The sequence below is a fragment of the Aquarana catesbeiana genome, linkage group LG01 (assembly GCF_042186555.1).
Source record: "Aquarana catesbeiana isolate 2022-GZ linkage group LG01, ASM4218655v1, whole genome shotgun sequence".
In the NCBI taxonomy this organism is placed as follows: Eukaryota; Metazoa; Chordata; class Amphibia; order Anura; family Ranidae; genus Aquarana; species Aquarana catesbeiana.
The window spans coordinates 62,025,039-62,037,598 of record NC_133324.1 but is presented as its reverse complement, the minus strand read 5'-3'; the positions used below and the strand labels follow the sequence as shown (position 1 = coordinate 62,037,598).

Below are 12,560 nucleotides of genomic sequence, written 5' to 3'. Positions count from 1 at the left end.
GGGCCAGGAGAGAACAGTAATAGGGGCCTGGAGGGAACGGTAATGGGAGGCCAGGAGAGAACAGTAATGGGGGCCAGGAGAGAACAGTAATAGGGGCCAGGAGGGTAGTGTAATGGGGGCCAGATGAAAACAAGAATGAGGGGCCAGAAGAGAACAGTAATAGGGGCCAGGAGGGTACTGTAATAGGGGTCCAGGAGAAAAAAGTAATAGGGGGCTAGGAGAGAACAGTAATGGGGGGCCAGGAGAGAACAGTGATGGAGGACCAGGAGAGAACAGTAATGGGGGGCCAGGAGAGAACAGTAATAGGGGCCAGGATGGTACAGTAATGGGGGGCCAGAATAAAACAGTAATGGGGTGCCAGGAGAGAACAGTAATAGAGGCCAGAAGGGTACAGTAATGGGGGGCCAGGAGAGAACAGTAATTGGGGGCCAGGAGAGAACAGTAATGGAGGACCAGGAGAGAACAGTAATGGGGGCTAGGAGAGAACAGTAATACAGTAATAGGGGCCAGGAGGGAACAGCAATGGGGGGCCAGGGGAGAATAATAATGGGGGGCCAGGAGGGAACAGTAATGGGGGCCAGGGGAGAACAGTAATGGAGGGCCAGGAGAGAACAGTAATGAAGGACCAGGAGAGAACAGTAATGGAGGACCAGGAGAGAACAGTAATGGGGGCCAGGAGAGAACAGTAATAGGGGCCAGGAGGGAACAGTAATGGGGGCCAGGAGAGAACAGTAATGGGGGCCAGGAGAGAACAGTTATGGGGTGCCAGGAAGGAACAGTAATAGGGGGCCAGGAGGGTACAGTAATGGGGGCCAAGAGAGAACAGTAATGGGGGCCAAGAGAGAACAGTAATGGGGGCCAGGAGGAAACAGTAATGGGGGGCCAGGCGAGAACAGTAATGGGGGGCCAGGAGAAAACAGTAATGGGGGCCAGAAGAGAACAGTAATAGGGGCCAGGAGGGAACAGTAATGGGGGGCAAGGAGAGAACAGTTATGGGGTTCCAGGAAGGAACAGTAATGGGGGACTAGGAGAGAACAGTAATGGGGGGCCAGGAGAGAACAGTTATGAGGTGCCAGGAAGGAACAGTAATAGGGGTCAGGAGGGAACAGTAATGGAGGCCAGGAGAGAACAGTATTTGGGGGGCATGAGGGTACAGTAATGGGGGGCCAAGAGAGAGCAGTAAAAGGGGGCCAGGAGAGAACAGTAATGGGGGCCAGGAAGGAACAGTAATGGGTGACCAAGGAAGAACAGTAATGGGGGCCAGGAGAGAACGGTAATAGGGGGCCAAGAGAGAACAGTAATAGGGGCCAGGAGGGAACAGTAATGGGGGCCAGGAGAGAACAGTAATGGGGGGCCAGAAGAGAACAGTAGTGGGGGGCCAGGAGAGAACAGTTATGGGATGCCAGAAAGGAACAGTAATGGGGGACTAGGAAAGAACAGTAATGGGGGGCCAGGAGAGAACAGTAATGGGGGCCAGGAGAGAACAGTTATAGGGGGCCAGGAGAGAACAGTTATAGGGGCCAACAGAGAATAGTAATGGGGGACCAGGAGAGAACAGTAATGGGGGTCAGGAGGGACCAGGAGACCACAGCAATGAGGGGCCTGGAGCGAAAAGTAATGGGGGGGCCAGGAGAGAACAGTAATAGGGAGCCAGGAGAGAACAGTGGGCAAGGAGGAAACAGTACAGCACAGGGGACCAGGAGAAAACAATATGGGGGGCAGGAGGGAACAGTATAGGGGAGCCAGGAGGGAACAGTATGGAACCCCGGATTGAAAACCACTGATGTAAGTCATCTCAGACTCTAACAACACCCCCTTTAAGCTGCGCCCAATATTTAAGCACCCATTTCTGGTGCGGCGCGCATCTCGTGCTGCATTTTATTTTTATCATTTCAGCTAGGCCACGCCCACTAATAAACCCCCCCTATTTAAAATAATACTCTGCCTACACACACACAAAAAAATTTGAGAATGTTGGCTACTATGGAATACACATACCGTACAATCAACTTTAAATCTACCAAAACCATGTAATATGAAGACCTTACTTAAAGCGGAGCTCCGCCTTTAGAAAAAAAAAAAAAAGTTAGCAGCTACAAATACTGCATCTGCTGACTTTTAAAATAAGGACACTTACCTGTCCAGGGCGTCCGCGATGTTTTCACCCGAAGCCGACCCTTCCCTCGGCTCCAGGTGGAGGGGCCGGCATCTTAAGTAAGGTAATCAGGAAGTGAAGCCTTGCAGCTTCACAGCCTGTTTCCCTACTGCGCATGCGCGAGTCACACTGCGCATTCTGACTAGTCCCTGCTGTCTTCTGGGAGACCCAGAAGACAGCTGGGGGGGAATAGAGCCTGGACATGGCGTAGATAGCCACATACTTTTGCCGGAAGTGGGAGCAAATACTTGGATTAGACAGCTATCTGCTCCCCCCTCCCCCTGAAAGGTGCCAAATGTGACACCGGAGGGGGGGAACCGGATAAGCGGAAGTTCCATTTTTGGGTGGAACTCCGCTTTAAACTATCCAATCAGTTTGTATCAATCAGGCAGGCCCTTACACTACACACTTGTTAAGGGCATTAAGGGGACCATATACCATGTTCTGCCTCCAGCAGGATATTAAGTTGTTATGCCTGCAATATCAAATTTGACCACAAGATGGAGCCAGTGGTAAATTTACTGTATTTGCAGAAACTAGAAACTGTTCACCTCTAACAAAAGTTCCCATCATTCTTCAGTCGAAGGAAGAGAAACAGGTGCATCCTGAGAATTCAGACTCCATCTTAGAGACTGAAAGAAGGAACCAGCTAACTTGCATTAGCTTGAATTTTTGTTATTTGGAAATTCAGATGTATCCGAATTTCCGAATTAGAATAGTACCGAATTTAAAACCAATCCGAAATTCGAATTTGGACAAAATTCGAATAGTTTTCTAATTTGAATAGTTTTCAAATAGTTTTCCAATTTCTGAAGAGAATAAAAAAAAAAAATAAAGGAAAGGAATACAAAAAAAAACCCATTTCTATTCTATTCCTTTATTTTCTATTCTAATTTTTTCTTTTTGGGAATTGTCAAACTATTTGTATTTGAAAACTTTTCGAATTTGCAAACTTTTCGAATTTGAAAACTTTTTGAATTTGCAAACTTTTCGAATTTGAAAACTATTCGAAATTGACGCAAAAACGAATAAACGAAACGAATCCCGAAAACGAATTAAACGAATGAAACAAATTTAACTAAACTCATTTATGTAAACAACGAATCGAAATGAAACAAAATTTTATGCTCTGCACATGTCTAACGGGAAATCTCCCAACTAGGACACAGATGACAAAAAACATAAATCTGATGGGGGTTGAGCATTGACATGGATTTTCATGTTCATTGACAAGAATACGCTTCCAAAGCATCCCAAGGTCCAAGATGGGATATGTCTTTTTTTTTTAAGTACCGCAACATCATGCGCTGTGGTGCGACCAAGCAGGTGTATTGTCTAAGTGCATTGGCCTGCCATTGAAAATGAATGAATAATGTAAGTGGACCCCAAAAGTTTGGTTTGAGATCATCTCAGATCTGATTGTGTCTTGGTGGAGCTCCAGGCAGACATAGAAGACACAAATTAAAGCTGAGCTCCAGAAATTACAAAACAAATTTCCTTGAATTGGCTTGTGAGATGTTAAGCAGCAGAGAGAGGAATCATTAAGGCTCGGTTCACACATATGCAGTTTGCTTTTGATCAGTTTCTGCAGTGCTTTTTGCGGTGCATTTGGCGTTTTTCACACAATCTTTGATGCATTTTGCTTTTTTATGCTTTTTTTTTGCCAATTTGTTGTTGGGCGGATTAACAATTTCAGCTCCGGACGATTTACCCCCCCTTAATGACCAGACCATTTTTTGCTGTAGGGCACTGCATTACTTTGACAATTGCGCAGTTATACGAAACTGTAACCAAATAAAATGAAAATAAAACAATATTTTCTACTTTCTGCTATAAAACACATCCAATAAAAAAATGTAAAAAATCGAATTTCGTCATCAGTTTAGGTTAATATGTATTCTGCTACATATTTTTGTTAAAAAAAATCCCAGTAATCGTATATTGATTGGTTTGCACAAAAGTTATGAGATATATTTTTTATTTTTTATTTACTAGTAATGGCGGTGATCAGCAACTTATAGCGGGACTGCGATATATTGCGGCGGACAAATCGGACACCTAACTGACATTTTTGACACTTTTTGGGGACCAAGGACACTAATACAGTGATCAGTGCTAAAAATATGCACTGTCACTGTACTAATGACTCTGGATGGAAAGCGGTTAACATCAAGGGCGATCAAGGGGTTAAATGTATGCCTAGGTTGTGCTTACTCACTGTAGGGGGGGTGCTTCCACTAGGGGGAAGGCAAAGATCCGTGTTCCTGGTTTGCAGAAACACAGGATCAGTACCTTCCCCTCTGACAGGACATTTCTTAACCACTTGTAGACCGTCCATTGTACATTTACTGCGGCATGGCGGCCACTCTGAGACAGATCATGTACCTAGTACGTAATCGGGCACTTCCGGGTCTGGGGCGTGTGTGCACTGCCTGCGACCTGTTCTCCAGCGGCAGGTACTGCGGACTCGATGTCCGCCGGCGCCTGCTAAATACACAGGACACAGGCAGAAAGGCGATCTGCCTATGTAAACAAGGCAGATCGCCTTTCTGCCTGTGTCCTGTGGACATTGAGAACAGGTGGCATTTAAAAAAGTTTGACTCTTTCCAAAAATACAGCGGCTGAAAAGAGCATAGATGTGAACGTGTCCCATAGGAATCCATGTTCAATGGTCTGTAGTGAGTTTCTGCAAAAAGCACTAAAAAACGCATAGGTGTGAACCAGGGCTTAGAGAGGGGATTACAACTATACATCACTGTAGTTCACAAAACAGGCAGGGGGAGCGCTAGAGGCGCAGAGTCCTTAGCATGACTTAAACAGTGCTATGCAGCTGTATAGGGATATCCAGAGTATGTTCTTCATAAATTGGCCAGAAAACAGTCCCTATGTCTATATGCATGAATGAATTTGTTTTACACTTACACATTACTTAGCACGTACGTATTTAACATGACAAATATGTCTAATGCTACGTCCAATTTTAATGCTCAGTAGGTGTTGCCCTTTAACCAAACCGGAATATTGTCTACAGTGTTATTATCTACTGCAAAGAGGAAAAAATAAATAAATAAATCGGGGCAGTGCATTAGGCAGACGGCTGAGACGAGTGTCTAGGTCCGGAAGTGTGGAAGAGCACATCATGAGGACACGGCGCAGTCTAGTCTAATGTATTAGCAGCAGAATTCGAGTCTTATTTTCAATCATTAGCAGCAGCCGGGAGTTCATAAGAGGTGATTAGAGAAAACAGATGTGTCACATTTCCCAGAGCTGTTCATTAAAAGACTGCTACTAGCTCTGTGGGGGTGGGGGATCCCCCCCCCCCAAAAAAAAAGAGAGCACCCTGCTACTGAAGATCAAAAGTCACAGCCAGGTTAGAAGCAGAATCTTAAGCACTTTTACAATGGTAGAATGTGGGCAATGTCATCCACATTTCTGCTATGGGTGGGTCCTGGAGGGTTGAGTCATTCACTGGTTTCTCATATTTCCGAGGGACGCCTACAAAGGGCTGTCCCACCACTGTTTCCACAAGAACACGTGGTGTCACCCAAATTCCTGGGCAGGATCTTCTCTTGAAGACCATAAACATTCAGGCCTCCTGCTATGCTGATAGTGTAGTGTAGTGGAAACACTTAAGAGTTGTCCCACCACTGTTTCCACAAGAACACGTGGTGTCACCCAAATTCCTGGGCAGGATCTTCTCTAGAAGACCATAAACATTCAGGCCTCCTGCTATGTTGATAGTGTAGTGTAGCAGAAACACCTACAAAGAGTTGTCCCACCACTGTTTCCACAAGAACAGGTGGTGTCACCCAAATTCCTGGGCAGGATCTTCTAGGGAAGACCATAAACATTCAGGCCTCCTGCAATGTTGATAGTGTAGTGTAGCGGAAATGCCTAGAAAGAGTTGTCCCACCACTGTTTCCACAAGAACATGTGGTGTTACCCAAATTCCTGGGCAGGATCTTCTCTAGAAGACCATAAACATTCAGGCCTCCTGCTATGCTGATAGTGTAGTGTAGTGGAAACGCCTACAAAGAGTTGTCCCACCACTGTTTTCACAAGAATGTGTGGTGTCACCCAAATTCATGGGCAGGATCTTCTCTGGAAGACCATAAACCTTCAGGCTTCCTGCAATGCTGATAGTGTAGTGTAGTGGGGGAACACACCCGTTCTTTAAAGCTGTTGAGGCCAGGATGGATGACCAGAGTCCCCTAGCTTTGGACTCCCAGTTCACAAGGCTCCACCTGATTGGGAACACCCTGAGAGTGACTCAACCTGGTGTTCCTGGAACCCCAGTGCTCTACTCAAAACCACTACTGGCCTTGCCCTCCAACAGTCCACACTAGGTTCCTGTGCACAGGTTCATTTACAGGAAACATCCCAATATAGGTTAGAGGCAGGAGTGGTCCACAGTCTTATTTTTACTCATTAGCAGCAGCTGGGAGTTCATAAGAGGTGATCAGAGAAAAACAGATGTGTCCCATTTCCCAGAGCTGCTCATTAGAAGACTGCTACGAACTCTGCAGGGGCGGAGGATCCCCCCCCCCCCCAAAAAAAAAAAAATAGAGCGCCCTGCTACTGAGGATCAAAAGTCACAGCCAGGCTAGAAGCAGAGTCTCTGGCACTTATACAATGTTAGAATGTGGGCAATGTCATCCACATTTCTGCTATGGGTGGGACCTGGAGAATTGAGTCATTCACTGGTTTCTCACATTTCCCAGGGACGCCTACAAAGAGCTGTCCCACCACTGTTTCCACAAGAACACGTTGTGTCACCCAAATTCCTGAGCAGGATCTTCGCTTGAAGACCATAAACATTCAGGCCTCTTGCTATGCTGATAGTGTAGTGTAGCGGAAACACCTACAAAGAGTTGTCCCACCACTGTTTCCTTAAGAACATGTGGTGTCACCCAAATTCCTGGGCAGGATCTTCTCTAGAAGAACATAAACATTCAGGCCTCCTGCTATGCTGATAGTGTAGTGTAGCGGAAACGCCTACAGAGTTGTCCCACCACTGTTTTCACAGGAATGTGTGGTGTCACCCAAATTCATGGGCAGGATCTTCTCTAGAAAACCATTAACATTCAGGCCTCCTGCTATGCTGATAGTGTAGTGTAGTGGAAACGCCTACAAAGAGTTGTCCCACCACTGTTTTTACAAGAATGTGTGGTGTCACCCAAATTCATGGGCAGGATCTTCTCTGGAAGACCATAAACATTCAGTCTTCCTGCAATGCTGATAGTGTAGTGTAGCGGGGGAACACACCCGTTCTTTAAAGCTGTTGAGGCCAGGATGGGTGACCAGAGTCCCCTAGCTTGGGACTCCCAGTTCCCAAGGCTCCACCTGATTGGGAACACCCTGGGAGTGACTCAACCTGGTGTTCCTGGAACCCCAGTGCCCTACTCAAAACCACTACTGGCCTTGCCCTCCAAAAGTCCACACTAGGTTCCTGTGCACAGGGTAATTTCAGGAGACATCCCAATATAGGTTAGAGGCAGGAGTGGTCCACAGCAGAAGTCTGTTTTTGAGGATTTGCTGATAGTGTAGTGTGGTGGGGTAGTGCACCTGCTCTTTAACCTGTTGAGGCCGGGATGGGTGGCCGGAGAACCCCCAGTTCCCAAGGCTCAACCTGAGTGGGCACACCCTGAGGGTGACCCAACCTGGTGTTCCTGGGACCCCAATGCCCTATTCCAATCCACTACTGGCCTTACGCACCAAAAGCCCACATTAGGCGCCTGTGCACCGGAACATTTCCAGGAATCGTTTCCAAAATAGGTTAGAGGCAGGAGTGGTCCACGCAAGAAGCCTCTTTTTAAAGGATTTGCTAAATTAATAAATGTAAGGTATAGGTAAGCCCCCAGAGTGGTGGCACACAAATTACAGTTCCAAACAGTTCATGTTACCAATCCAGAGAGTTCAGATAGCAGAGTAAAGACAAGAGGCCTGTACCTCAGCAGGGGATGTCCCAGCACCCTCCCCCCACCAAGGGGAATGCGTGTAGTCCCGTTATATAAGTTGTACAAGTCCTCCAGCTACCCCATACCCACCCAGGGGCCAGCTAATTATTTAGGCTTCCCACCTACATGCTGGTCTGTACTGATCCAACCACAGGAAAAAAATAAAAAATAAAGTATTCATACCCCTTGAAAGTTTCTACATTTTGTTATGTTACAAGCAAAAACATAAATGTGTTTTATTGGGATTTTAGGTGATAGACCAACACAAAGTGGCACATAATTGTGAAGTGGAAGGAAAATGATAAATGTTTTTCACATTTTTTTTACAAATAAATATGTGAAAAATGTGGGGGGCATTTGTATTCAGCCCCCTTTACTCTGATATCCCTAACTAAAATCTAGTGGAACCAATTCCCTTCAGAAGTCACCTATTTAGTAAGTAGAGTCCACCTGTGTGTAATTTAATCTCAGTATAAATGCAGCTGTTCTGTGAAGCCCTCAGAGGTTTGTTAGAGAACCTTAGTAAACAAACAGCATCATGAAGGCCAAGGAACACATCAGACAGGTCAGGGATAAAGTTGAGGAGAAGTTTAAAGCTGGGTTAAGTTATAATAACATATCTCAAGAAATTGAGCTTGAAACCCCTGCTCTGATCGAAGTGGAAAAATGGACTGAAACCGTCAGATGAAATGCAAGTATCTTAGTCAGTAATTGGACCTCCATTCCATGTTCTTGTTGGATAAAACCAACAGCAAAAATCCTAATAGTATCTAGCTTGTGATTTTATTTTTTTTTAGAAATAAATATGACAAAAGCCTGATGATTTTCTTTGAGCTGTTCTGTTCCTAGCTGCTCATATGTAATGCCAACCTACTGACATGTTTTGACGTCCTCCTGAAGCTTGGCGAAGGAGAACTGTTTGGTTTAAGGTAGGGTTGCCACCTCACCCCTTTTAACCCGAACACATATAAATACATAAAAAAATAAATGAATACAAAATTTAGCTTTTTGCTGAAAGTAATGGCTTTCCTCTGGCCACTCTGCCATAAAGTGTACGGCTTATTGTCATCCTATGTACAAATACTCCAGTCTCATCTGTGGAACTCTGCAGCTCCTCCAGGGTTACCTTAGGTCTCTGTGCTCCTCTCTGATTAATGCCCTCCTTGCCTGGTCCATGAGTTGTGGCGTGTGGCCATCTCTTGGCAGGTTTGCTGTTGTGCCATGTTCTTTCCATTTGGTTATGATAGATTTGATGGTGCTCCTAGGGATCATCAAAGATTTGGATATTTTTTTATAACCTAACCCTGACTTGTACTTCTCAACAACATCGTCCCTTACTTGTTTGGAGAGTTCCTTGGTCTTCATGACAGTGTTTGGTTAGTGGTGCCTCTTGCTTAGGTGTTGCAGCCTCTGGGGCCTTTCAAAAAGGTGTGTATATGTAATGACAGATCATGTGACACTTAGATTGCACACAGGTGGACATCATTTCACTAATTATGTGACTTCTGAAGGTAATTGGTTGTACCAGAGCTTTTTATGGGCTTCATAACAAAGGAGGTGAATACATATTATCATTTCTGAAAAATAGTTTTATGTATATATTTTTCTAATTTTACTTCACCAACTTAGACTATTGTGTTCTGATCCATCACATATAATTCAGATTAAAAAAAACATTGAACTAAAGGCTGTAATGTAACAAAATAGGTAAAAAGCCAAGGGAATACTTTTGCAAGGCACTGTATGTTCGGTTTTAAAGGGATGAGGTGGCAACCCTAGTTTAAGGAGGTATGGGGACATATTGGGATATCCATTAGGGGGCTGAAATCATGAAAAAGTTAAGAACCCCTTCTCTAATAAGGCAGGAAGGTCTGTATATTTTCTCACAGGAAAGGTGGTGGTTACCCGAACTGGACAGGTAAGAAGACTTGTCCCAATCAATACAGTTGTCAAGGACTAGTTCCCACACTTCTCCTTCAACATAATCTTCTAAATCCCTGAACCGTTATTAAGGAACTATGGATTTCTTTCTGTGGTGGAGCTCACACTTGAACCTGATCTCTGGTCGATCTCTATCTGTGGCCACCCTAAAAATATCAATATTGTCTGAAAGGCGTAGTTGGGCTTTCGATGTAATCTCTCAATGCAGGATTGTCATCACAGCTGTTGTGACACAGTGGAAGGTGAGATCCATCTGAAAGGAGATTAGCCGTGCCAGCGAATACAATACATCCAGGACAAAGCAGCCCCGGCTCTCCTCGTCTCAGCACACCTACATTCTGTACATCTTGTCTCAGGCAGAATGTGTTATTAAAACCACCCACCCTAATACCAGCAATCAGCACTTTCCCCCAGGCAAGAAGGTGTTGCAGCACCTGTTAAGAGCTAAGTTGCTAGACAGATCCACAACACAAAACACAGATTCCTGGCTGCGGCAGCCATGTTTATCCAACGTTGGGAGAGGTGATTGTAGTATGTGACCCTCTCACTTTGGGCGTGCCGATGACATAAAGAATGTAGCACAGGAGCCATCCACAGACCACAGGTGTGCACAGCTCTTCTTCTTCAATACTCCAAGTTTATACAGGGCTAGATTATGTGCTATTAGTGCGGTCACACAGTTCCAGTGGCAAAGAGACAATAGATTTCAGCTTCACAATGATGTATATGCTATATTGTCAAAAGTATTGGGACACCTGCCTTTACATGCACATGAACTTTAATGGCATCCCAGTCTTATGCCGCGTACACACGGCCGGACTTGCCAACGGGCTAAATTCCATCGGCATTTGGGAAAGATTTAGAACATGTTCTATATCTGAGTCCGTCGGAAATGCCGACAGAAAAAGTCCAATGGGGCATACACACGGTCGGAATGTCCAACCGAAAGCTCCCATCGGACTTTTTCTGTCGGGAAGTCCCGTGTACGCGGCATTAATCCGTAGGGTTCAATATTGAGTTGGCCCACCCTTTGCAGCTATAACCACTTCAACTCTTCTGGGAAGGCTGTCCACAAGGTTTAGGAGTGTCTCTATGGGAATGTTTGACCATTCTTCCAGAAGTGCATTTGTGAGGTCAGGCACTGATGTTGAAGGACAAAACCTGCCTCGCAGACTCTGCTTTAATTTATCCCAAAAGTGTTCTATCCGGTTGAGGCCAGGACTCTGTGCGGACCAGTCAAGTTCCTCCACCTCAAACTCGCTCATCCATATCTTTATGGACCTTGCTTTGTGCACTGGTGCTCAGTCATGTTGGCACAGGAAGGGGCCATCCCCAAACTGTTCCCACAAAGTTGGGAGCATGAAATTATCCAAAAAGTTCCCTTCACTGGATCTAAGGGGCCAAGCCCAACCCCTGAAAAACAACCCCACACAATAATCTCCCCTCCACCAAATGATTTGGACCAGTGCACAAAGCAAGGTCCATAAAGACATGGATGAGAGAGTTTGGGGTGAGGGAATTTGACTGGCCTGCACAGAGTCCTGTCCTCAACCGGATAGAACATCTTTGGGATGAATTAGAGCGGAGACTGCGAGCCAGGCCTTCTCGTCCAAATTCAGTGCCTGACCTCACAAATGCTCTCCTGGAAGAATGGTCAAACATTCCCATAGAGACACTCCTAAACCTTGTGGACAGCCTTCCCAGAAGAGTTGAAGCTGTTATAGCTGCAAAGGGTGGGCCAACTCAATATTGAACCCTACAGACAAAGACTGGGATGCCATTAAAATTCTTGTGCCTGTAAAGGCTGGCGTTCCAATACTTTTGACAATATAATGCAGTCTGTAGATCACGTCGAGCTGTGTCTGTTTGCCCCATACTGGCACTACATGCCCACGCTTTTAGGCCTCATTCACACAGGGCGTACATAAGAGCACCCCCATGTTTACAGGTGTTCCATGCATCCTCCTGCAGGGCAGTCCCATTGCTGTCAATTAGACAGTTGCCACTAGCCTTGCTAGATCAAAGAACCCTATGTTAGGATACCAAGTGACAACTGGTATAATAGAGAGGGTGTATGTTCCAAATGGGGACACAGCAGTATAACCAGTTGCCGACTGCCCTATAGCAGATTAAGTGATTCTGCACTTTCGGGTAGGGGGCGTGCACTGTTTTACTGCTACAGGGCAGCCATTCTGTGCAGAATCACATGTATATATAAGCCAATCAGTGGGTGCCAGCAAATGGATGTCCGCTCATCAGCGAGGAGACAGACTGGACGGAGCTCCTTATATGTAAACAATGCAGAGCTCCTTCCTGTCAATGGGGATGTGCTGGATTTTGGTTCCTTGCAAAGCAGGGAATAAAATTCAGCACATCCCTTAGTAAAAGCAGCACACTGTGCACACAAAAAAAAACTGGTTAGGCACACATTTAACCCTTTTGATCACCCTAGATGTTTAACCCCTTCCCAGCCCGTGTCATTAGTACAGTGACAGTGCATATTTTTA

The 12,560-nt window shown here is 45.5% G+C and overlaps 1 protein-coding gene across 3 annotated transcripts in view; it reads right to left on the bottom strand.

The window, feature by feature from the left end:
- The window catches only part of ZBTB7C (zinc finger and BTB domain containing 7C), a 317,489-nt gene that overhangs the window by 46,575 nt on the left and 258,354 nt on the right, over positions 1 to 12,560 (bottom strand). The window lies entirely within an intron of this gene.